Genomic DNA, 27186 nt, shown 5'->3' on the forward strand with positions numbered 1-27186 from the left:
AAAGACCAAGGGCCGACGAGTGTTAGGGACCAATGATGTCCTTTACTGAAGACGACCTAGAGATGGTGCAGCATCCACACAATGATGCCCTAGTAATATCCCTTAAGATTGGAGAGTGCCAAGTAAGGCGCATTTGAATTGACCAGGGCAGCTCTTGTGACATCATGTATGTCAGATGTTACAAGGAACTTGGCTTTCTCCAAGATGATCTGGAGAAGTCCAATGGTTGGGTTCAACAGAACCCCGACGTGGCCTCCGGGAGCAATAAGTTTGGAGGTGCAGGCTGGCACCAAGAAGATAAACACAGAGTTCACAAAAATTGACACTCCATCCCCTTACAATGTTATCTTAGGAAGGCCGTGACTGCATGCAATGGGGGCTGTTACCCAAAAAGCAACCTAAGAGGGGGGTGAATTAGGTTTTTACAAATTAAAATTAATAATACCCCAATAAAATTAATTACTAGTACAACAAATTATTAACAAGCACAATGATGAACTTAACAGTAAATGATCAAGCAAAATAACAATGAAGTATAACTAACATACATAGTAATTCAAATGATTAGCACATGAATATTAGATAGCTATAGCAGTAGTAGGAAAGTAAAGAGATTAGGGAAGAGGAGACAAACAGATTTATAGTGGTTCGACTTCAACCAAGCCTACGTCCACTTCTCAAGCTTCACTTGAGATTTTCCACTATCTTCTAACTTCACAGGGGTGCTAGCAACCTCTTTACAAATGGAGCAATCCTACACGGATTTTACACAGACTTCACAAGTCCAAACCCTTGCAAATATTAGGTGATTCACAATCACTCTCAAGATTTCAAGAACACAGTGTTTACAACACTTTTACAACATGAAATGATATTTTTGCTTTCAAAGAAAGCTTATAATAAATATCTCTCAAAGATAGATATATAAAATGAAGCTTTGATTTTTCTGTAAATATCACACAGGAAAGAAGAACTTAATGCTATAAGGCTCAGTGTATAATTTCTGAGAATAGATGTGAATGATTATAGATTAAAGAATATTTTCAGGTTTTTTGTAATTTGTTTACATTAGAGGCTTTGGTATATATAATGAAAATTATAGCCGTTTATAGCTGTTGTAGTCATTTGAATTTATAACCGTTGTAGTCATTTGAATTTATAGTCGTTTATAGCTGTTGTACTCTATCATTACTAATTTGAATATCTTCCACTCCATTATTACAAATTTGAATATCTTCCACTTGAACCTTTTGAACTTTTATAGCTGTTTATAACCGTTGTACTTCCATCATTACTAATTTGAATATCTTTCACTTGAACATTTTGAACCTTTTGGCCTGCTGCTGTGCGAGGCTGTTTGGACATTTGTTTTGGGCTGTTTGAACTCTTGATTTAATCAAATATTAAATACATTCTAACAATATTTAGGATAAATGTTTAGGTGAGAAATAATGGGACAAAATAAATTTTGATTATATTTTTCTCTTTCAAATAAATCATCAAAATAAATTTTGATTAAAATATAATTAAATAAATCATCAAAATAAATTTTGGATTCTATTTTTCTCTTTCAAATAAATTAAAACATAAGTAAATAAATCATCAAAATAAATAAGTCTAACAATCTCCCCCTTTTTTATGATGGCACACAATGATGTTTTGATTTGATTTGGGAGTAAGAAAGGCTCCCCCTCAAGTCATGCTCCCTGAATTCATTTCTAAATACATAGTGTGTAATAAATAAGCTTTAATCAATAACATGATATAAGATTAAGATATCAAACTATAAATACATAATATTAGATTAGTTTAAAAATAATACCATAATACATAACATCATATAATTTTTCCCCCTGTGACATTATCAAAAGAAAATCATGGGTCAGAATCCGGAGGAGGAGGAGGAAAATGATATTGATAAATGACATCAAAAAATAGATAATCAAAACAGATATATACATATATATATATATGATTCGCCCGCATCTCTTTTTTGTTTTTTTTTTTTGTCGAAAATCACGTTGGACACGCGTCCTTGCTTTTGCGTCAGCTGACCGACAAAAGCGAGACGGGTCAATCAGTCAATCAGCTGCCTCGGCTTTCTCTCCCTCTTGTCGGCTTCTCTTTTGCCTTCTTCTTAATCACACACTCTTCCATTCTCTTCTTCACCATTCTCTTTTGTGTCTTCTTTCTCATCGAGAGGCAAAGAAATTGAACGGAGGAGGCCAAATCTTAGTTTGTTTACTTCTATTTCTCTGTAACTCATTTATTTGAAACCTCTCACCTCTAAACCATGGCTTCCTCATCCCGTCCCATCACTCTATTTCCGGACCTGAACAATCCCATAAGCTCTGTTGGACCGAGTGCCTCTATTCCTACTTTTCCTGTCATTCCTCTGCCTAACCTTCCTATGATGTCGATTGAGCAAATCATGGCAGCTCAATCTGACATAGAAGCCAATCATTTCACACTGACGTCTTGTATGGAGACGGTGACTGCAGTCACAAAATTGGCTCACCGTCTGCAGAACAGGATGAGTGAGCTCCATCAGGTCAACGCCCAACTTTCTCTGCTCCAGTGCATGTACAAGGATGCGCGAGCAGAAATAGGCGCACTGAAGGCCGAAAATAAAGAGCTTAAACGGAAGACCACCTCCATGGCCTGATTTGGAGCAACGTCGTTTTTGGCCTTTGATAGTCAGCGGAGAGTCGTCGCTCTCGACGAAAGCACGGAGGCAGGGGTGTCAAGGGTCGCCCAAGGTGATAAAAAGAAGAAGAAAATGATAGAAGAAGCGAATAAGTAAGATCGGCGTATAGCCGGACAAAAAAATGAAGATTTTTTTTTTATATGTTTATTTTGATCGGTGTATGGCTGTAAAAAAAAATGAAGGGTATTTTTTTTTTTTGTTATGTAAATATTTGTATTTTGATTTGTTGTCGTGTTTATGTTTAAGTACTGAAAAATGAAATTAAAAAGCAGAGAAAAAAATAAGAAAATTAAGCCCAAGCAAAAAATAATAATGAGAGACCAAATTGTTAATAAGTATATGAGAAGCATTTAAGCATGATCTAATTCTCAATTTCTTAGCAAGAGCATACCAATCTCAAGACTATAATAGACATAACAGTGCATAAATCAAACAAGGTTGCCAAGCAAGAGCATAAATATGGAGCTAAAGTTCAAGTCACTCTTCGTTGAGGAAAATGATCTTCCTCTTACATTATCAACAACTAATCAGCTCAAAGGCCATGTTGTAAGAATTAAGATACCAAAAGTGTAGAGATACCAAAATAATCAGAGATACTAAAACAATCAAGTCTCTTTTTCTCTCTCGATGACATTTTCAACAAAATCAAGCACAAGGAGGGAGTACGGTACATCATATAGGATGAAAGAATGTAAGTCTCATTATAGCACAAATAATCATCCATATCAAGGTAGTTCTATGATATCAAAAAAATGATAGCACATAATGATCATACAATTGAAGCTTATATCATTTGACAATAATGGACAAAAAAAATAGTAACATGTGAATGTGCAAGCCTATAACTTTGATATCAAAAATAGAATAGAAACTGAGGAGATTTTAAAAAATAATCAAGTTTAAATTCTTCCCTTTGTTTCATTTGGCAAAATCAATAAGAGATATGATAAATGAAAGCTCATAACTGAAATGTTCTCGTTAATAATATCAAATAGGATGCCAAAATGATACCAACATGTAATCTACCAAGGATACTAATATGCAATCTAGAAGATTTAACAATCATAGCTCAAGCATTATGTAGAATATCAAATATTGCTCATAATAGGTTAAACTCAATATAATCTCATGGAGCTAATGTAATTCCAAAAAAAATGAAGCATGTTCAAGGTATAGTAATCCATATGCCAAGAAAAATCATGAATTTCAATATGTACCACACATTTAAGTATAGAGATAGGTAAGAGCATCATCAAAGAGTATACATTCCAAATCATATGAAGCATAATCAATCTTTTTCATATCAAAGTAATAACAGTATTAGCTCAAGAGATATAAGATAGAATTTTTACCTCAAAATCTTAAGAGAGTATATGAGGCATACCTTAGGTTCAAGAGATGGGAGCTTTTCAATCTTCAATTTTCTTTCATTAGGAGTTCATCTCAAAAGGGTTTAACAAGTATGTTAGCAAAATGATTTCTCCCCCTAAGTTGGTGCTACTCTTTTCTAATGTGATTTGTGAAATATAGCATTCATAGAACAATCACTATTACTCAATAAAAATACAGCACAAATCATTTCTTATTACAAACTCAAAAAGTGAAAAATAATTCAATGATCAAACAAGAGTTTGGAATGCTATTTTTCAGAATTTTCAAGTTATAGCACATAACATAATATGCATAAGAAAATAGTGTTATGCTCTTTGTTTTATTAAAAAATGATGCAACAATCTCATTTAATCACATAACATTATCAAGAGGCATTTTCATCAATTCAATCCACATACTCAAGCGTGATAAAACATTTTACTCAATGTGGAACACATGAATGCTATAAACAATTAATTCAACAATTTATCAATCAAAAGCATTTCATGAGATGTATGCCAATATAATCCATATTCAAAAGATATTCAATAGGATAGATGCAATGTCTCTACAAACGTATGATACTTCTTTTCATTTAGACATTGTTGATGGACCATAATCAACGAATTTCATAACTCATTCAAATATTCCAATGTAAAGCATATAAGCATGAAATTTTCATATTGAGCATATTCTTGAGATCATAAATGTACAATTCAAAATATAGATAGTATACATCTCAAAAACATGCTGTGACATCAAAATTGATTCTACAAAGATATGACTCAAAAAGGAATTAATATGTTACTATGAAGTCATATATAAGATGTGAAAAGTATGCTCACAAAATTTTTTTATCACTTCTTATCTCTTTTTCATAGCAATGGATGACATGATATAAAATGTTAATGAATACATGAATCGTTCATATTCTAATAGGCATTCATCAAAATAATATAATTCTCATTTTTGAGTTCAATGAATGTTTGAAAGAAACTAGCAGAACATGACTTAGCAAACTTAGTACAATTAGGTTATATGGAAGCAATGATTAGATATAACCTATTGTACACAAATCACACCTTAAAGAATATAGAAATTTAAGCTTAAAGGTGTGTTAAAAGTTATACCTTCATTTACCTCTTTGGAATCTTCACCCATACATTACCTCTATTGTTCATCTTGGTGATTTTCATTTCATTATTCTTCTTCTTGTAGGAGCTGATTTGCTCTTTAGGTTGAACACTCTTGTTGTGCATTTCCTCTTGAAGTCCTTGGAGTTCTTTGAGATTCCACTTACAAAATATCTTGATTTCTTTCTTGGTACCCATACTTTCTTGGGTCCATAGGAATTAGTTTCAAGAACATTTAATCTCATAAAAGGTTTAGGAGGATCAAAACCAATGCCTATTTTGTCAAAAACACATTTTTTACTTCCAAAAAGCTTGTTGAGGTTTTCTTTTCATTTTACAAAATTTTCAAGAGTTTTGTTTAAATCCTCAACATTGTTTTTCAAAATGTTTTTCTCATTGGCAATAGACGTAAAGTCATTTTTCAAAGTAGCATTTTCTATTTTTAAAACATCCACATCATTTGAAAGAGAAGTAACTAATTTCTTTAATTTAGAATTCTCAACACAAACATTTCTAAATATGTCATGTAATTCATTGAAAGCACTTTCAAGTTCTACATAATTAGAAATTACCTCATCTTGAGTGGATTCTTCTTTTCCAAGAGTCATGAGACACAGGTTGGCTACTCCATCATTTTCTTCCCAAATGGCTTCCATTTTGCTGCCATCCATCATTGAAAGTTCATGAGCCATGAGTGAGCCTAGGAGTTCTTTAATGCCTAATTTTGTCAAGTCTTTTGCTTCTTGGATGGCTGTAACCTTAGTTTCCCATTCATTTGGCAATGACCTAAGTATTTTTTTTACAAGCTCATCATTAGTATAAGATTTACCAAGAGATTTTAGAGCATTAATAATATTGGTAAATTTATAAAACATCTCAGAAATATATTCAAATGATTCCATAGTAAAGAGTTCATAATCATGAATAAGCATGTCAATCCGAGACTCTTTTATTTGGCTAGTTCCTCCATAGGTGATTTCAAGTTTATCCCAAATCTCTTTAGCAGTAATACACCCAGAAATTCTATTGCACTCATTTGCATCTAGTCCACACATAAGAATAAGCTTGGCTTTAGCATTAGATTGAAGGAGTTTATAATCACGCTCATCAAATTCATCCTCAAGTTTAGGCACATTGATATGGTCTACTACCTTGGTAGGGATTTTAGGACTTTTAGTGATAATGAGCCACAAAGCATAATTGGTAGCTTGAAGACACAAAGTCATTTTTTCTTTCCAATGAATATAATTACTACCATCAAAGAGAGGTGGCCTATTGCTAGCTTGTCCTACAACAGAGTAAGTAGAACACATGGTTGCTATGGATCAAAAACTCAAGATTGTTAAATCTAAACAAGAGCCCTAGGCTCTGATACCAATCTGTTCTCTCAACACTACACCAGCTGTTGCGGTTTCCAACAGAGCATGGAATTGAGGAGGTCAGAGGGGATCAGGTGCAGGCAAAGAATTGCTCCATGGCAGCAATGAAACCCGCCTGTAACATACAAGAAATAGAGACAGTAGAGATGGAGGACGAAGACATGGAGGTCCTGGAGGACGTCGGCAAAGAACCAACTGAGAAGAGTGAGGAAGCCCTGAAGAAGATCCTAGTCCAGCAAGAAGACGAAGAGCGTTTCTTCATTCTCAGCTCAGGCTTGGCCGAGGAAGAGGAAAAGGAGTTAGAGGCGTTCTTACGAGCAAACATGGAGGTATTTGCCTGGACACCATATGAGATGCCTGGCATTGACCCCGAGGTCACTTGCCATAGACTAAGTGTAGACAGGTTGGTTAAACCTGTCATTCAACGGGCTAGAAGGCTGACCTTGATGCATATTGAGGCAGTAGAAGAGGAGGTGGATAAATTGCTGGAGGCTAGAGCCATTCGAGAGGTAAACTACCCAACATGGTTTTCAAACACAGTTGTTGTGAAGAAGAAGAATGGGAAGTGAAGGGTCTGCGTGGACTTCACCAGCTTGAATAAGGCTTGCCCCAAAGACAGTTTTTCGCTCCCTAAAATTGATCAATTGGTGGATGCTACTTCAGGATATGAAAGGATAAGCTTCTTAGACGCATACAGAGGGTACAATCAGATTGCAATGTACCCCTCTGATAAAGAGAAGACTGTTTTTATCACCCCAAAAGGGCTGTATTGCTACAAAGTAATGCCCTTCGGGTTGAAAAATACAGGAGCAACCTACCAGAGGTTGGTGACCAAGATGTTCAGACATCTAATTGGCAAAACAGTGGAGGTATACATTGATGACATGGTCATGAAGACCAAAGAACTTGAGGATCATCTGACCGACTTAAAGACAGTTTTCGACATCTTTAGAACATATCGACTCTGACTCAATGCATCGAAATGCGCATTTAGAGTTGGGTCTGGTAAGTTCTTGGGATACTTGGTTACTTGAAGGGGCATTGAGGCAAGCCCAGATCAAATCATGGCCATCCTGGACCTGAAGAGCCCAACATTGGCTAAACAAGTGCAGATGTTGACTGGAAGGGCTGTAGCCCTGAATAGATTCATAAGCAAAAGTTCTGACATATGCAAACCTTTTTTTTAGTTTAGTGAAGAAAGCCACAGGTTTCATGTGGACGGAAGAATGCGAAGTCGCCTTGGTCGACTTGAAAAAATACTTGACCACAACTCCAATTCTCTCAAATCCAGTACCTGGAGAGGAACTGCTCTTGTACTTGGCAGTTTCGGAGCATGTAGTAAGTGCAGTAATAATCAGAGAAGAGAAGGAAGAACAAAGAGCAGTATACTACGTGAGTAAAACCCTAGCAGATGCAGAGACCAGATACTTACCCTTGGAGAAACTGACACTGGCTTTAGTAATGGCTTCAAAGAAGTTGAATCATTACTTTCAAGCCCACAAGATTGTGGTATTAACTGAGCATCCTTTGAAGTCCCTGTTGCAGCAAGGAGATCTGGCAGGCATGATAGCTAGATGGGCAGTAATACTAGGCCAATACAACCAGGAATTTAGATCCAAAACAGCAATCAAAGGCCAGATTTTGGCCAACTTCATGGCCGAGTTCACACCAGGAGCCATCCCACATCAGGCTCCGTTGAGTCGCGGTTTAGGATGTCTAGGTGAACAAGAAGAAACCCAGTTGGGAATAGCAGAACAGAAGAAAGAAGAGAAACTCAAACCCTACGATATTTACATTAGCGATTCCTTCCGCTTGTTTGTTGATGGGAGTTCAAATTGTCAGGTAGCGGGGGGTAGGAGTAGTGTTAGTATCGCCAGATGGGCAGATACTGGAACAATCTATTAGTTTGGGGTTTAAAGCCTCAAACAACGAAGCAAAATATGAAGCACTGATCGCAAGATTGAAGTTGGCAGTAGCAATGGAAGCTGATGAGGTGGTCGTCTTCTGTGACTCCCAGCTTATCGTCAACTAGGCAACAGACGAATACGCAGCCCAAGATGAAAGAATGATGGCCTATGTAAAGGAGGTTGTCAAACTGGTAGCCTTATTCCAAAATTGCCGACTACAGCAAGTTAGCCGAGATGACAACAACCATGCTGATGCCTTGGCTAACCTGGCTAGTGAAATAAAATCAGGAGAGGCAAGGACAATAATGGTTAGCTATTTGTCAGGCCCAAGTGTAGAACCATTGAACACATAGTATGAAGCAATGTGTGTGGAGATGGGATCAAGTTGAATGGATGAGATAGTAGTATTATTTAGGGATGAGAAACTGCCAGATGATCACAAAGAAGCACACAAGATCAGACTGAAGTCGACAAGGTTCAGTCTAACAGCAAAAGGACATCTCTACAGAAGATCTTTTACTGGCCCTCTCTTGAGGTGTGTGTATCCTTCACAAGTTGAAGGCTTCATGTATGAAATACATGAAGGAGTATGTGGAAGCCACGCTGGGGGCAGGTCACTTGCCCATAAGGCCATTACTCAGGGGTACTGGTGGTCCTATACGCAGAAAGATGCTGAAACTTATGTCAAAAAGTGTGAGAAGTGTCAGAGGTTTGCACCTTTGATACATCAACCAGCAGAAGATTTAAACCCAGTATCCAGCCCTTAGCCATTTGCCTAGTGGGGCATGGATCTTGTTGGACAATTGCCTCAAGCGATTGGACAAAGGAAGTTCCTACTGGTAGCAACAGATTACTTCACCAAGTGGGTAGAAGCTGAACCCCTTGCAAAAATTCAGGATATTGATGTAAAGAACTTCATATGAAAGAATATCATCACTAGGTTTGGAATCCCAAGGGCAATAGTCACTGACAATGGCACACAATTTGACAACGAGCTAATCAAGGGCTTCTGTGCCAAGTACAAAATCAAGAACTACTACTCCACTCCAAACTTCCCTCAAAGCAATGGTCAGACAGAAGTGTCTAACAAAACTATCTTGGATGGGATCTAGAAAAGGCTGGAAGCAGCCAAGGGAAAGTGGGTAGATGAGTTGTCCAATGTACTTTGGGCATATCGGACTATGCCAAAAAGATCAACTGGGAAATCTCCATTTGTCATGGCTTATGGCACCGAAGTAGTAATCCCACTGGAAGTCGGCATCCCTGGGATAAGAACTCAGGGAGTAGAGAATGGGACTAACGAGGCATTCTTGGCCTGAGATCTGGACCTACTGGAAGAAAGAAAGGAGAGAGCAACAATTCGGCCGGAGGCATACCAGCAACAGCTTGCTAGGGCCTACAATAAGAAGGTCAACCCAAGAAAGTTTCAAGTTGGCGACCTCGTTTTGAGAAAGGTCGTTGGCAACAAGAAGGATCCCAGAGACGGCAAGCTTGGCCCAAATTAGGAGGGACCTTATAGAATCATCTCGGTCGCCGACAATGGGCATATCGGCTTTAAGACAGTGAAGGCAAAGAGTTGACAAAACCCTGGAATACTTGCAACCTGAAGTTTTTCTATCATTAGATTTTTTGTTTTTTTAAAGTTTTTTGTTATTAGTCAAAGTAATAATAAAATTTTAGCTCGATTTTTAACTTCAAACTTGTGTAATACGACTGACCAGTCCTTTTGCGATCTTTCTAAGTGAAACATGATGAATAACTTAGACTTATTATATGGCAGAGTCAAATTATACTTGCATATAATAGAGTTGAACTAAGTTGGCGATGTTTCTAAGTGAAACATGACGAATAACTTAGACTTATTATATGGCAGAGTTGAATTACACTTGCATATAATAGAGTTGAACTAAGTTGGTGATGTTTCTAAAGTGAAACATGACGAATAACTTAGACTTATTATATGGCAGAGTCGAATTATACTTGCATATAATAGAGTTGAACTAAGTTGGCGATGTTTCTGATTGAAACATGACGAATAACTTAGACTTATTATCTGGCAGAGTCTAATTATACTTGCATATAATAGAGTTGAACTAAGTTGGCGATGTTTTTGATTGAAACATAACGAATAACTTAGATTCATTATATGGTAGAGGTGCGAATTATACTTGCATATAATGTAGTTGAACTAAGATTGCTTAAACTAGATTTGCCAGGTTGGCAAAATCAGACTCAGATTGGAACTAAGTGCCTTTCAGTAAGATTAAGAGAGAAACCAAGGTTGAGAACCTCAACTAGTCCTTGTTTGGATCTAACTTCGGCAACACGGTCATAGGCACAAGCTTAAATGTGAACATAAACTTAAGTTCACATTAGGTGGCAGAGAGCTGGAGAATAATGAATAAAGTTCAGAGTACCTTGGACTTGTTGAAATTTTTTAGCAAAATTTACAAGTTAAAATTTTGGGACTTGCCGAGATAACCATTCAGCCAAACTTGGGAAGACAAAAGTCTTGATAACTAAAATGGCAAGTTTAAAAACAACACTTGTGAAAATTTTTTTTTTACGATGTTTTCAAGTGTTAACCCAAGGTCGAGATAAAACATTATGAAGTTATGGCCGAGGTGTTATACTTTGAAGAGGTTATACAAATAAAAATATACTTTGAAGACATGCAAAATTATTCTAAGTATAGAATGGTAAACATACATAGAAGGAAAAAAAAAGGCATACATTCAAACACTTGAAAGAAAATATAAAGACTTGCATTTAGAAAAAAAAGTTGATCAGACATAAAAAGAGGCGCATCGGCCTACAGAAGGATTACTTGTTCACAGTTACAAAAGGGGGCGTATCGGCCAAATATGAAACTGAAATATTCAGCAAAAGAATACAAGGAAAAACCGAAATATTCTAAGTGCTTAGATTAACTTCATCGGCTGGTGGGGTTGCACTCTTGTCGGCCTCTGCCTCGGCATCAATCTCACATAGAGTGTCATCTAGGCTCTTACTGACAGTCTCGACCTCGGCTTCAGAAGTGGTTTTTTCAACCTCGTCCTCCTCATCCTGAGTTAAGTCCAGGATTGCTCATTCAGAGTTGGGGACTTGGCCACAACAGAACCTTCTATGTCAGCTTCCACTTCGGCCTCTTCGTCTTCTTCTTCTCCTTTTTTTCCCTCAGTCTTAGCCTTAGATTGCTTGAAGTAGGGGGGAATGACAAAGCAAGTCGGCCTTCATCTCTGAGGAGAGAGTCTTCGGGGACAACCAACTCCTTCAGAACAGCCATCCAATCAAGGGTATAACCCTTGTTACATGTCTGTTTGACTTGTTTCTTGTACTCCTCGCAGACGTCAGCTGTCCCCTCGGCATAGGCCTTCTCGTCCCCCGCTTTGATTTCGGCATCTTTTCTGGCCAAGGCACTTCGGAGCTCTGCTTGGGCTTTAGTAGTTTTTGCTTCAGTCTCTTTTATTTCGGCCTCGAGAACCTCAGCAACAACCTCTGCAGCACCTGCCTTTTCCTCAGCTTGATCTTGGGCTTTTTTAGCTACCTTGGCCTGATCTATTAGGGCTCTCATCTTGGCCTCGGCGTTGTTTAGAGATTTGAGCAAGCCAGCAGCTTCCTTGGTCTTGTGGACTAACTCCTTCTTCATCTCCTTAGCCTGCATCGCAAAAGAGTGGGCTTGCTGGATCACCTAGAAAAAACAGAATGAACAAAGTTAGTAAACTATTTTAGTATGAAAACAAAGAATACAAAGCACTAAGTGTTAGGAATTTACCAGTAAAGAGTGCTGCACCATCAAAGCAAAATTTTCATATTCGCTGACCTCGGCTGTACGGTTGAGGTCATTGGGGAGGAGCAAGGCAGTGAAGAGGGCAACGCCGACTTCAATATCAATAGCGCTATCACCGGCTCTGACTGGCTTGTTCTCAATCATGATAGAGGGGGCCCAGGGGTCATCAGGTTTAAGAGAACCCGAGGTGGCTGCAGAGTCCGACCTCGGCTTCTTTGACTTAGTGGTTTCAGAGGGGTCAGCCTCGGCGGGCCTCTTCTCGGCGGTGGAGGTGCTTTTCTCAACCTCAGCCAGCTTGGATATAGACAAAGTGTCCTCAGAGTCTATCTGAGTCACTGTTGCCTTGGCTTTGGCCTTCTTTAACCTTTTTGGCTTGGCCTTTGGCTGGGATTGCGATTGTGAGGATTGGATAGTGACAACATCGGGGATGTCGGCTAGATGGTCTTCAATGACGGCCTTGTTGCGCCCCATAGTGTCGGCGGCGATGGCAACAGTGACTTTAGTGCCGAAGTGGATCGCTGGAAGTGCAATCGATGGGTTGGCTGGATCGTAAGCTGACGCCTCAATACTTCGGTGTTTTTGGCTACGAGTTTTGCCTGCGGGGGCAAGCTGTGGAGTTCGACGTCGGCGTTGACGCTGAGTTGGAGGAATTAGTTGGGGAGCAGATGTCAATGGCTGCTCTGTTGGGTCAGAGGTTGAGTCCTGATTAGGCCTTGGTGATGAAGTGGCAGGGGAAGTTGTTGCAGAAGGCGGAGATTTACTCTTCCGAGGGACGTCGGGGAGAGGACTCTAGTATGTTGGAATATAGTTGAAGGGGATTGGAGCCTTGTGAAGCTCGAGGGGTAGGTCGAGAAGGCGGACCAAGTCCTTGCTCAGCGTGTAGTATCAGTGAAAATCCTTTTCCGGTTGAGGGAGAGCTGCAAAAAGAGATCATATATTAAAAACAAGATGACAAAAGGAAAATTAAAGAAAATATGAGGGACTCTAGGGAGGGAAACTAAGTCCTTACCCCTGTCATCCCTAAAAACCTTGTGGCGCAATGGGAAGAGATGAAGTTCGTTATCTAGCGCGAACTCCCAATTGCCCGAGAGAATCAAGTAGTCATCAGTCACGCCCTTATTTGAGTCTGGAATGTCGGCTATCAGCTTGTATTGGGTGGATCTCAGCTTGAGGTAGTATGTGTAGCCAGCTTTGGTTTTAAGGCCACACATCGTGTAGCAGTACTGGATATCGGACAATGAGATCTTAGCATTTTGCCAACGTTCCAATTCGGCGATTCCATTTATGATCCTAAAAGAGTTTACGACTAATTGCATGGGGTTCAGTTTGTAATAGTGAAGGACCTCCCTGAAAAGGGTGTTAAGGGGGAATCTGACTCCTCCTTCTATAATGGAGACTACGGGAAAGGGCATACAAGCCTTCCCGGACATAATGGAGTCCTTCTTTCCGACCAACCAGATTTGAACATCGACCGGGATAGAGAACTCCTGCTTAAAGTACTCTAGTTTGGTCAAGGTGTCCACCCTCCACCTAAACATACCCATTATCTTGGCCAAAGTGGGTCTAATTTTAGGTTTTTCAGTAAGAGGTTTGGAAAGTGGCAAAATATCTCGGCTAAACCCTAGAAAGCACTGAGGTGAATTTTCTAAAAATCTAAGGGGTTTTTGGTTTAGTTTTTCTAAGGAACAAGGTTCTAGAGCAAATCCCAAGCCTAGGTCTACAAAAACAAGAATTGAAGGCAAGAATCTGGCAAATGCAACAAGAAAATAGAAACAAGAGTGTGATTTAGACTCAGAAAAGAAACAGAAATTCAAGAACATTGTACGAAGTGTGTGCAGATGTGCAAAGCCAAGAATAGTGGCGAGATAGCAAGTGTGTGAGCAACATGTGTATATATATACCCAGAAAAGGATTAAACACAAGCAAAGATTCAAGAACATGAACGGGTTCGCAATGGCAACAAACAACGCAATAGAATTTCAATTTAATCAAAAACTGAAAAAGGGGAAAAACAGTGACTTACCGAAGAAAATGATGCCGGTATGAGGTACGTCAGAGTCAGATGGTGACAGTGAATGAAATAGGGCGGTGAATGCTTGCCGGAGAGAATGAACGATGCAAGTTTCAGAGCTTGAGAACTTAGACAATGGCGATTTGGAAGCAAGAAACTTTAGAGATAGAAAGCTTGAGAGAAATCAGAAAACGTGAAGTGAAAAGACGAAGAGAGAGGGAAATGTTTTTGTTAAAACACGAAAATGCGGCCAAGTTACATTGAATGTGCCTAAGACAACGTGTCTGTCAGGTGACGCACGCAGAAGCGACGTGACCTGATGGTGCGTGTCAGGTACGGATCAATAAGGAAAAGACGTGTGGCAAAAACGGTTAAGAAACCATGCGTGACAGCTCATGCGTAGGTAGAAACTCTTGGAGTTCTTGATTTAATGGAGCAAGAACCTCAGCTAGGGGGACGATCTTGGATAAAGAACTTAAAAAACTTGGTTCTTGGTTCTTAGGCATTGATAAAACAGACTATAGTCTTGGTCATATGGAGGCCGACGTGTGATGACTTCGGTAATGAATGATAGAGCAAATCTTAGCCGACATGCTATGTGAACAAACGATATAGGTTCCATCACCTCAGGATGCCGAGGTAATAGAACCTAGGAGGCAGTTGTGGGGGCATATTTTTGTGAATGACAACACGTGGCCAAGGTGGAACCGAAGTGCCAGCCGAGGTGCCATGTGTCCTGGTCATAGCGCCGATGTGATCTTAGCTAGGCTGAGGTTATCTGCGGAAATACCGGAATTCAAGATGAGCAGATAAGGGACAAGAGTCCTAGAGTAGAGGAGGACCTCAGTCTGGATAAAGATAAAGCTCTTAGGCAGTTTATCTCTATCTATTTGAGAGTACAGGATAAACATTGAACCAGAGTCCATTGAAGGTAGGCTTCTACAGGGATTAGGTCAGTGCTGGCTATAAAAGTAAGGCGCCCTCGTGGTCTAAGGTACGCTTTTTGTATTCTAGCTAGGGAGTTAAGCTCTGTTCGCTATCTTTGAGAGATAATCGAGTACTGATTTGATCGTCGGAGTGCCCCCGGGTGGACGAACCACCGCCGAAGTTTTATCTTTCTGCGACAGGTTGTTCGGGTGCAATCTATTCTGCTGGTGTTCCCCAGCTGAGTACCTGTTTAGCTGTGTGGTTAGAAATCAACACTTACAGGTATGCCCGCTGAATTATGGACGAAGGGTAATCATGATTATGCGCAATATTTGGTGGGTTGTTTCACTAAAAAAAAAAATAAAATAAAATAAAAAAAATTTAGAGATCAAAATTATTTTTTAAGAACTAAATATTTTTGTTACGAAAAGTGTCGTCATTATATTTTTAGTAACGAAAATTAAATATTACTAATGAATTCTTATCTTTTTAGAACCAAATTTTGTCTCAAAAAATAAACTATTTTGGGACCAAATTATTTTGTTCCTAAAAGTGTATTTATTAGTGACATTTTTTAAATTTTGTCGCTAAAAGCTTTATTTTTGACTTTTAGCGACTATTCACCCGATGATAGAAATTGGTTCCTAAATATCTTTTGCAACAAAATTTTCACTTTTAGAGACCAAAAAATTTAGTTTCTAAAACACTCATATTTTGTAGAGTTTGTCACATACCTTATGCAACATTTTATTGACCAAAACTGGCGTACTCTCAGGAGGTCTTTGATGGTGGGTCGGCACCGCAATTTTTATGTGTTCCATTTTCAAAATGCTATAGATTTGGAGAGGGTGTTGGCAGAAGGTCCTTATGCTACACAAGGTGGGCTTTTGGTTTTGGAACATTGGCAACATAGTCTGAACATCAATCGATAGTTAAGTTTGCTTGTTGGGTTCGTCTTGTTGGTCTTCCACTAGAATGCTATACGAAAGTGGCAGGTTGGTGGTTGGGTCGAGCGATCGGGGAAGTTATTGGAGTGGACATTGATTCAGTGACACTTGGGAATATTTGTTTCTTGCACATTTGTCTATGGGTTTACACTGACAAGCCGATGATTAGTGGCTTTTTCTTGCGATGCCAAGGTAGCCAATCAAGGTGGACTGAATGTCAGTATCAATGAGTGTATAAGTTTTGCCGCACTTGTGTTCGACCAAGTCACATTTTTTCTGAGTGTTGTATCAATTTTGAAGATGCTAGGGAGGAGATTACTAGAACTATTGCAGAAATGGGACAACAGTTAGGTGTTCCGATAATATCGGATCCTTCTAGGCTGATGTGCACATCGCGTCTTCGTGTTTTTGGTTGTCATCCTGAGAGGCGTACTTCCAATATTGATACACGAGGTGGTTGGGGGAAGGCTTCTACTTCTGGTACCGTGGCCACTACTGATGGGCCAATATAAAAAACTCTACCGGAACCTGAGGTAATTGTGGCCATGATGAATTTGGTGAATCTAGATGCTTTTGTTTCGCAATATGAAGCTAGTTGGGATCGGGGATTGTTGGTGGTAGTGACGGCGATGGAGGGTTCGTTACGACCTTCGAGTCTAGTGGATGAGATGATGGATGCGGTTCGGGTGTTGGGGTTTTTGGGTTCGGATGCATTGCTTACTTTGCAAGATGGTGATGATGATGTTTAGACGGTAGGTGATTTGGAAATTAAGTCGCGTAAATAATATAATTTGGTTGGTTTGGGTATCAATGTAGGTAGTCTTGTTAATGGTGATAGTGTATGTAGTCAAGGGTCCAACTTACAATTGTCTTTGTCTCAGTGGAGGGAGGGTACCAATTCTGAGATTGACTTTGAAGAGGGTCGTTGGATGTCTTTATGGCTGAAACAATCAGTGGGTTTATTTAATTCTCCATTATCTTGGTTGGGCTCTAAATGAGAATTTCGGATCCACAGGGCTAAGACTTATGACCGAGGTAATGTGGGCCTGGATCGTCATAATTATAGGCGGGCTAGAAGATCTAGAGCACAACATGCCCTTGTTATTTGTAAGCCCACTGGAGTGGGCCTAAATTGTAGCACCAGGCTTTCTTATTATTATAAAGATCAGATTGAAGATGGGGTTAAAGGAAAAGCTTTGTGCTGAGCTGATCAGGGTTCTGATGAAGAAGCAAGTTTTGTGCGGGGGAAATTATTCAATAATTCCGGAATATTACCACATGTCCTTACTCTAAATTAATTATTAATTAATAGCTCTATCTTACTCTCTCATTCCTAACGTTGTCTCTTTACCAATCAAAATCTTATTAAACAAAACTCTGAAAATTCTGAATAATCACCCGTTTTGAGGAGGATTTTTCTAGAATATCTCTTTCTAGACGTCGGCCTTTTGATAGTGGAGCTGGTTCTTCTAGGCCGCGTTTAATCTTTTCCACTCTGGAGTCCTCAGGGTCATCTTTGCCATTGATTCCACCGGTGGTGGGTTCTTCGGTGTCGTCATCATCATCTATCTCTCGACGTCAAAGGTTTGAAGATCGTCAGCGTTTATGTGTGCGTAGAAGGGGTCGTTTGCGAATATTTGGGTTTTCATTCTCATTTGCAGCTCGTAGTAGGCGAGTTCCCTCTTTAGCTGGTCGTTCTGGACAATGGAATCGGCGGCGCATCGCGAAAAGGAAGAATTCTCCCTCTCCCTTACGAGTTAAGAGGCGGGCTTGCAAACGGCGTCTGCGCTCTGCGATGGCTGCGTTATCCCTTTATGGTCTAGTGCTTGGGTCAGAGGAGATTGAACTTTTAGATTATGGTCCGAGCAATCAGAGGAAGTTTGGAGACAAAAATTCTGTGAATTGGAGGTGAATGCAGAGGGTGTGCAGTCAGCGAAGGTGTTGGTTTCGAACTCTAGCTCTCAGTCTTTGGATAGCTTTGATGGATGTGATGGTGAACCCGAAATTTTTTCAAGGAGGTATCCAGTTTCAGATGAACTTTTTGATAATCTTTTTATGGAATCAGAGTCTGCTAGATTGATAGATTTTTTTGCTTGAAGAATCAGGTGTGGAGTTTAATAGGTTTTCTACGGAGGTTGCCCCTCAACAACCTCTGCGGTCGCTATGAAGGTTTTAAGTTGGAACTGTTGAGGGATGGGTCACCCTTTGACAATTTGAATAGCTCGAGCATTGACCTAGTCTTAGAGACTAATTTAATATTTCTTATTGAGACGAAAATGAAAGCTGACAAGTTAAAAGTGCTGGGTTTAACTCTGGGCTTCAAACACTGGACATGAGTCGATAGTGATGGTCAGAGTGGTGGGCTATGGGCTGCATGGGATGATTCTCAAGACATTACCATGCTTAAGCGATGTGATCGTTTTATAGCATTGGAAATTAAAGAAGCTGCAATGGAGGTCTGGGTACATTTGTTGTTTTATGGGCATCCAAAAGTTGCTTTGAGGAAAGAGGTTTGGGATAATGTTTCCAAGTTTGTGGTTGATTTACGTAGGCCGTTTGTTATAATGGGTGATTTCAATTAGGTTTTGCATCCTTTTGAAAGCCAGAGTTGGGCGAAGTCGAGTATTTCGAGAATGCAATGGTTGGTAGATTTTATGGGCCAGCTGGGGCTGGTTGAGGTTCCTTCTCCAGGGTTTGGTTTTACTTGGACCAATAATAGAAAGGGATTGTAGGTATCTTATGAGCAGGTGGACCGTGCTGTGTTGTCAATCGAGTGGATGACACAATTCAGGAATGCTTTCTTACTACCTCTTCCTGTTCAACGTTCGGATCATGGTCCCATTTTTCTTGATACAACTCCTTATGTGAATCACAGATGGAGAGATGCTTATTTTCAGGCAGCTAGGCTTATGGACGAGGCCACAGCCCAAATTTTCCGAAAGGTATGGGCTCAACTAGTAACAGGGTCTTGTGTTGGAGAAGTTATTCAGTATCAATGATTAACATTGAAACATTTGAAAAATTGGAATTCCCTTCCAAATCGTAGTTTGGCATCTCAAATTGAGGAAGTTAAGCAAAAGTTATTCGACGTACAATCAACCCCGAATCTGGTATCTAAGGGTTTCGAGGATCAACGGTTGCTACAGAAGTTGGATATGTTGCTGGACAAGCAAGAGGTGTACCGGGCACAAAAGGCGAAGCAGTATAGCTTCAGTTGGGAGATCGGAATACAAGATACTTTCATTTGATGGTGTCTCTTAGGCCCTGTTTGGGGACTTACTTTTTTAGCCAATTAGTAAAAAAGTTACTAAATTAGCCAAAAAGCCAACAACTCATACCAAAAAGTTAAAGATTCTCTTTTCTCTCTACTTTTTGCACATCTTTTCGTAATTAGTCAAAAAGTCATCCCAAACATACAAGTTTTTTTTACCTACCTTTTTAGCCAAATAGCCAAAAAGTTACTAAATTAGCCTGTTCCCAAACGAGGCCTTAGAACAAGGAAAAAACGAGTGGTTTTTTTGAGGAATGAAGATGGGTCTTTTATTGTTAATCAAAATGAGATTCAGTAAGTGTTTGTGAGCCATTTCAGGAAGCTATTCCAATATGTGTCTCAAGGTACTCAATCTAATTTTGAGTTTCCGTCACATTTTAATTTTTTGCATATTATTAGGCCTCGTTTGGCAAGAGGCTATTTTAGCTAATTAGTCAAAAAGTTACTAAATTAACCAAAAAGCCAACAACCCATACCAAAAAGTCAAAGATTCTATTTTCTCTCTACTTTTTGCACATCTTTTCGTAATTAGCCAAAAAGTCATCCCAAACATACATGTTTTTTTTACCTACCTTTTTAGCCAAATAACCAAAAAATTACTAAATTAGCCTGTTCCCAAACGAGGCCTTAGTGGTCGTTTAAGTGCTTTGCAAAAAACATGTCTGGATGCTCATTTCTTGGAGAAAGAGATTGATGATGCATTGTTTTCTATGGGGGCCTTGAAAGCTCCATGGCCTGATGGTATGATAACTACGTTCTGTCAGTGTCATTGGGATGTGGTGGGTAGCTCAGTTTGATGTTTGGTGCTTTCTGTTCTTAATTCAGGAGTAATGCATAAAGAGTTAAATCATACTTTTTGGCTTTGATCCCTAAAACTAAATTTCCCTAAATGATTAATGATTTCAGACCTATTAGTCTCTGTAATGTTTTATATAAACTCGTTGCCAAGGTGCTTGCTAATAGATTACGTACTGCCCTTCCTCACTTGATTTCGCCTTTTCAAAATGCCTTTGTAGGGGGTAGATTAATTTCTGATAATATCCTTCTAGCACATGAGTTGGTGGAATTTATTCGTAAGAAGAAAGGGGGGAAGAAATCGCATTTTGCGTTTAACCTAGATATGAATAAAGCTTATGATAGAGTGAGTTGGAATTTTCTATTACAGATTATGGGGAGATTGGCTTTAGTAGTCGTTGGATTCAATTAATTTCCCAACGTATATCTATTGTGTCCTTTTTAGTGTTGTTAAATTCCAGGAGATCTGATTGGTTCCAACCGCGTTCTGGATTGCACCATAGTGATCCTCTTTCTCCATATTTATTTCTGTTAGTAATGCAAGCTAAGAAGCACGGACAGTTCTAAGAAGGTAACGTATCCGTGTCGTATCCGTGTCGGACACCGACACTCTTTGGACACTTTCCCGACACGTGTCCGACACTCTTTAAAACGTGTCCTATTTTTTAAAGACCCGGACACTCTTTGGACACTTGGAGAATACATGTGTATCTCTTAAACACACGTGTCTATCAATTAGACACATGTGAAACCAATTATAAGTTTGAACAAAACAACTTAAGATACAATAATAAAACAAAAATCATATAAATTCATAAGAATTATTGTCATATTTAATATTTTTATTATCTCTGAATGATATATTCATATATATAACATATAATAAATATATAAAATTATATATTTCATGCGTGTCCCCCGCGTGTCGTGTCCTGCATTTTTTGAAAATTAGCGTGTCGGCGTGTCCGTGTCGTATCCGTGTCGTGTCACGTGTCCGTGTCCATGCTTCTTAGAATGCAAGCGATTTCTATAGGATTTGAGAATTTGGATGAGCATCGGGTGTGTCGAGGTATTGTGATTGGTTGTCATTGTCCCTTAATCTCACATTTATAGTTTGCTGATGATTATCTAATTTTTATGCCTTTTGTAACGGATCAGATTTGGGTGGTGAAATGATTTTTAGAGGCTTTTTGCTGTCAATTTGGACTTAAAATTAATTTTTTCAAATCAGAGTTATTTGTCAGTCCTAATATGTTGTGGAAAGCTCGAGACTTCTTAAAGAAGTGATTGGGCATCAAGATTGTGGATAAACCTGGAATGTATTTGGGTTCCTCCTTGAATTTTGCAAGAAAGAAGGCTGATATTTTTAATTATATTCTTCATAGATTTGGAACTAAGTTACAGGGTTGGAAAAGGGGTTTGCTTTCTTTTGCGGGCCAATGAGTGCTGGCTAAACACTATTTGTTGGCTCCATCCACTACCCACATGGTAATGAGCCCACCATTCACATAGTGTAGGTAGCACCATGTTGTAAAAGAAGGTGGTGGAGGGCTACACCAACTCACTAAAGGAAGATAGTAAGGGTGGCACTACCTTGGCCAATTATGGCTAGCACTTTACCTACTCCTCCTCTCTTGGTTATAAATTGAGATGAGTGAGGAGAGGTTTGAATCATCAGAAATTGGAGAGTGAGAGCTGTGAGTTGAGTGAGTTTCATCTCCTCCTCTGTAATTGTATTTTTGCTTCATTTTAGTGATAATTCTCATTTCTGTCCGTGGATGTAGGCATTGGGCCGAACCACGTAAATATTGTGTTCTCTGTGTGTGTGAGATAATTCTCTGGGTGTCTTTGATCCTAACAAGTGGTATCAGAGCCTCGTTGGTGGCGTTTCGGAACAAAAACAGCGTGTTGTTCGAAACTGCCCAGAAATCGTATTGCTCGAAATCCGTTTTTGAGCATACTAGGAGCAAGGGCTCGACGAGAGGAGTCCAGAAATATAAAGCAGACACCCAACGGTGCCGGACGCACCCTCACGCGCCCCTGGAAGTTGGCGCGTGAATCCCAGTCGTGACACGCGCCTCCACGCGCCGTTCAGGCACCCGGCGCGTGATACCAGTCTCACCCACGCGCTACACGCGCGGACAGAGGAAGACGACGCGTGATTGCATGCGCGACACGCGCCACACGCGCGCGCACCAAGCCGCCTGAGCCGGAGCCGCGTTGACCGAGCCGGAGCCGCTGACCAAGCCGCTGACTGAGCCGATGACGTCAGCCTGACGTCAGCAGAACCGAAGGAGTAATCTGGTGCTTCGCAGGCGCACCAGATTCTGCCGATCTGAACCGTTTAAATTGTTTTGGCTTCATCTAAGCCATTTGAGGTCCGATTTGGGTGATCCAATAGTGCTTTCCAACTATTTGGAATATTTCGGACGCATCCGTACGGTCAGATTTTGCAAAAAAAAAAAAAAAATTTCAAAAATTTGCAGTTTTTATTTTGGCAATCCGAAGTGCTTTTCCGGCTAATTTGAGCAGTCCGGACTTCACAGCAAAGCCTGTTTTTCAAACAGAGATTACTTTCTGGATGATGGAGGAATCCACATTAGCTTCAGGGCCGATGATTCGGTTGAACGCTTCTAATTATGCGATATGGAAGCCGCGGATGGAGGACGTCCTGTATTGTAGAGATTTGTTTGACCCTATAGCGCTAAAGGGGGTCAAACCAGATGGAGACAAGGATGGGGACTGGATAAAAACTAACCGGAAGACTGTCGGTCAAATCAGACAGTGGATTGACCACAGTGTGTTCCACCATGTTGCCCAAGAGACAGACGCCTATGCCCTATGGATGAAATTGGAGGGCATGTACCAGTCTAAGACCGCACGGAACAAAGCCTTGATAATGAGAAGGCTTATAAACCTGAAGCTGAAGAATGGTGTGTCTGTTGCTGAACACACCAGTGAATTCCACAGCCTTGTGAACCAGCTTGCATCAATCAAAATGGAGTTGGAGGATGAGATGCAAGCATTATTATTACTCAGTTCCTTACCAGACAGCTGGGAGACGTTGGTGGTTTCTCTCAGTAATTCTGCACCCGAAGGGAAGCTGACCATGGGGGTGGTCACAGACGCCTTATTCAACGAGGAGGCAAGGAAGAAAGAGATGGAAGGAGAGCAGTCCTATGCCCTTGTCACAGAAAGTAGAGGCAGAGATAGAGAAATGGGCAGAGGTAGAGGAAGAAGTAAAAGCAGAGGGCGTTCACAGTCCAGACAGGACAATACGAGAAGGTGTTTTTACTGTGATCAAGAGGATCACGTAATAAGAGATTGCCCAGAGAAGAAGGCGGACAGACAAGCCAAAGAGAAGGCTAAGGGACACGGAGGTCCCTCAACTACAGCAGTTGCAGTGCATTCCTCTGACGATGAAGAGGTGATGCTTACAATCTCGTCAGAGTTGGAAACACCCAGCTGGATTTTGGATTCAGGGTGTACGTTCCACATATGTGCGGATAGGAAGCTTTTCTCCACTTACCGAAGAGTCAGCGGTAGCATTATCCGGATGGCCAACAACACAGTGAACAGAGTTGTCGGCATAGGGATAGTGCGATTCCTTACTAAGGATGGAAGAAAAGTAATTTTATCTGAGGTCCGACATGTGCCAGGGGTACGGAGGAATCTAATCTCCCTGAGTATGCTAGATCTAAAAGGAAATTGTTTCTCATCTAGTGGCGAGGTTCTTCATGTACACAGAGGTGATAAAGAATTGTTGCAAGGCAAATTGTGCAACAAATTGTACAGACTGGAAGGAGAAGTTTTGACAAAGATGAGTGTTGTCAAATGCCAGTCGAAGGGTACAAAGAGAGAACATACGCAACCAAAGCGTATGATTGAGCAAGGCTTTCATCAGGAATGGCGAAAACGGTACACGGGAACGCAAGGAGGCAGTTCAAAGGTGCACAGAGCTGAGCCAGTGAAGCCAATCTTGAAGAAAGTTCAGAGCAAAGAAACCAAGTCTGTAGAGACTATGCCAGTGAAGAAGAGAGTTTCTTTTGCTTCCGTGTTAGAGACATTTTGCAACCTCTCAAAAGATGCATGGAAAGGAGGGATGCAATCTCGAGTCGCAAAGTGAGCGTTGCAATGCACTCCAATAAGGGGGTGCGAGCACTATGCACGGAGTTGCATAGTGATAACTTGTACAGACCGATGGAAGTTGTCTTGGCAGAAGGGCTAACTGTCAAACATCAGTACGGACGTACAAGTGAGACTGAACCGAACATCAGGGATTGCAGCACAGACAACGGGCGTATGAGATCGCTGGGAAGTTGTTCTAAAGTGCAGAAAGCAAAGGCTGGTTGTTCAGAAATAAGCTCCGAGCAAGGAAAATTGAGGATGTTGATGTGTCACACTCTGAAGTTTTCTAGTTGCTCCCGTGTTCATCATGCAAGGAGTTGCACGGTAATGCAAGGGTATCCCGAGCAGGGGGTACAGGGCATCCAATCAGGGGGAGCTGTGTCTTGGCAGTCCAAGCTGAGAAGTCAGTTGTCCATGTGGGCATGGAGGGAGAGAATTGTTGGCTCCATCCACTACCCACATGGTAATGAGCCCACCATTCACATAGTATAGGTAGCACCATGTTGTAAAAGAAGGTGGTGGAGGGCTACACCAACTCACTAAAGGAAGATAGTGAGGGTGGCACTACCTTGGCCAATTATGGCTAGCACTTCACCTACTCCTCCTCTCTTGGTTATAAATTGAGATGAGTGAGGAGAGGTTTGAATCATCAGAAATTGGAGAGTGAGAGCTGTGAGTTGAGTGAGTTTCATCTCCTCCTCTGTAATTGTATTTTTGCTCCATTTTAGTGATAATTCTCATTTCTGTCCGTGGATGTAGGCATTGGGACGAACCACGTAAATATTGTGTTCTCTGTGTGTGTGAGATAATTCTCTGGGTGTCTTTGATCCTAACACTATTTGCTTTCTATTCCCATGTATTTACTTTCTGTGTTTAGAGCCTCGGGGTATTTTATTAAATAAGTGTGAAGTATGATTGTGCGTTTTCTTTGGAAAGACGATGAAGGGACAGGACTGTAGTGGAAAAATTGGTTTAGTTGATGTTTGCTCAAGTACATGGGAAAGTTGGGCTTTCAGGCTCCGGGGATGTTTAATCAGGCCCTTTTGGCTAAGGTGGCATGGAAACTATTGACAGAGCCTGCATCGTTGTTAAGCAGAATGTTGTTATCCAAGTATTGTAGAACAACTAGATTTTTCGATGCTCCACCTACTATTGGGTGTTCTTGGAGTTGGAGGAGTATTTTGTGGTGTAAGGATTTGCTTAACCAAGGTTTGGTATGGCGTGTTGGGGATGGTCGAATTATTGATCCTTTCGAAGATGAATAGATTCTTACAGTTAGGAATAGCCTTAAGGGTCAAGGGGTAGGTAAGTGTTTTTCTTCTTTTCAAATGCATCATTTGATTAATTCAGACAGTAAGGAGTGGAGAAAGGATTTGGTTCAACTTTTATTTCCATAGTCTATAGTGGAGCATATTCTACATTTGCATATTCCCCAAGTGGAATGCTGTGATAAGGTAGTTTGGAAACTTACCAAACATGGGTAGTACACTGTTAAGTCTGGATATTTCTCCATAGTGGGTAGCAGCTTTGCTATGAATTGTAATTGTTCGGAGGAGCTTTGAGGGCCAGCTAAGTGGACATTATTCATATGGAAATTGATGTATTGAATTTTGTTGGGATTTGGGATCCCGCCCAAGGCCTTATAGAAATTATTCCATGCAGAAAAACACACCCACACTCAAGGAGACACAGTATTTAACGTGGTTTGGCCCAATGCCTACGTCCACGGGAGAGTAGCCGGTTATCACTATAACAATGGAGATATTACAGAAAAATTACAATAGAGGAGGAGCTCACACTCTCCTCACTCACCCACTCACCCGTCTCCCTCGCTCACACCGAGGGAGACGGTCTCTCCGCCTCACATATCTCACTCTCTGTGGCTTGCTCTGCTCTCTCTCTCTCTGTTCTCCTCTCACCCATCTTCATTTATACACTTCAGAATGGTGGATGGAGGGGCTGGCCAGCACATGGCCAGCTTGTGCCAATTCCTTCTTCACATGGCTTCCTAACATGGCCAGCTCATGTGTGTTGGCTTTGCCAATTCTTGCAGTACATGGAGAATCACCCTTCACATGGGGTGATAACTAACAAATTTTACCTGTTAGAACTATTCTGAGAAGTCGAGGTGTGAAATTGTCCACAGAATGTCCACGCTGTTTGCAACAGGATAAGACGTTGGAACATCTATGTTTTCAGTGTCCAATTTCTAAATTTGTTTGGAGAGGATCTCAATTAGGTATTTTGATAGGGGGATATCTCAATCGGTTAAGGACTGGTTGATGGGTTGGTGCAAACATGCTCTTGATGATTTAGCTATTGTTGAGGCAATTAAATTTTTATAGGGTCTTCAGATGTGTCGAAACCGAGCCACTTTTGACCATGTCATCTCGGATCCTGGTGAAGTGCTTACGATGTAAAACACATGTTGTGTGTAGAATTATTTTATTGGATAGATTAGTAATTAAATTAATTTATTAGTCATTTATTAATATCAAAGAATTAGTTATGAGATGGCATTATATTTTCTATTACTTAGATGGGTAATTTTGTAACTTTGAGAAATTAGTTTAATAAGCCACTTGTTGTGGCTTTAAGTCTTGGGAAACAAACAAAACAGAGACTGAGAATTGCTCCATAGGCAGCAAGGGCTTGAGAAGGTAAAAAAAAAAAAAAAAAGAAAAAAAAAAAGAGAGAAGAGAGGTTCAAGTGAGGCCGCAATAGAGATTGGAGGTAGCATGTTGGGTGATTTTGGGACACCCATTAGTTGAGGTAAAATCTGCTTTTACTGTTGATTATTAAGTTTATGTTGAGGAATTA

The 27186-nt window shown here is 40.2% G+C and overlaps 1 protein-coding gene and 1 long non-coding RNA gene across 6 annotated transcripts in view; both read left to right on the forward strand.

Moving 5' to 3' along the window:
* The window catches only part of LOC114289817 (cleavage stimulating factor 64), a 78818-nt gene that overhangs the window by 43211 nt on the left and 8421 nt on the right, over positions 1-27186 (forward strand). The window lies entirely within an intron of this gene.
* Positions 18841-20293, forward strand: LOC145822921 (uncharacterized). The gene is made up of 2 exons (XR_014364783.1): positions 18841-19842; positions 20075-20293. It is a non-coding gene; the product is annotated as an uncharacterized LOC145822921 (long non-coding RNA).

Source organism: Camellia sinensis, chromosome 3 (assembly GCF_055761805.1).
Source record: "Camellia sinensis isolate YWXY chromosome 3, ASM5576180v1, whole genome shotgun sequence".
Lineage (NCBI taxonomy): Eukaryota > Viridiplantae > Streptophyta > Magnoliopsida > Ericales > Theaceae > Camellia > Camellia sinensis.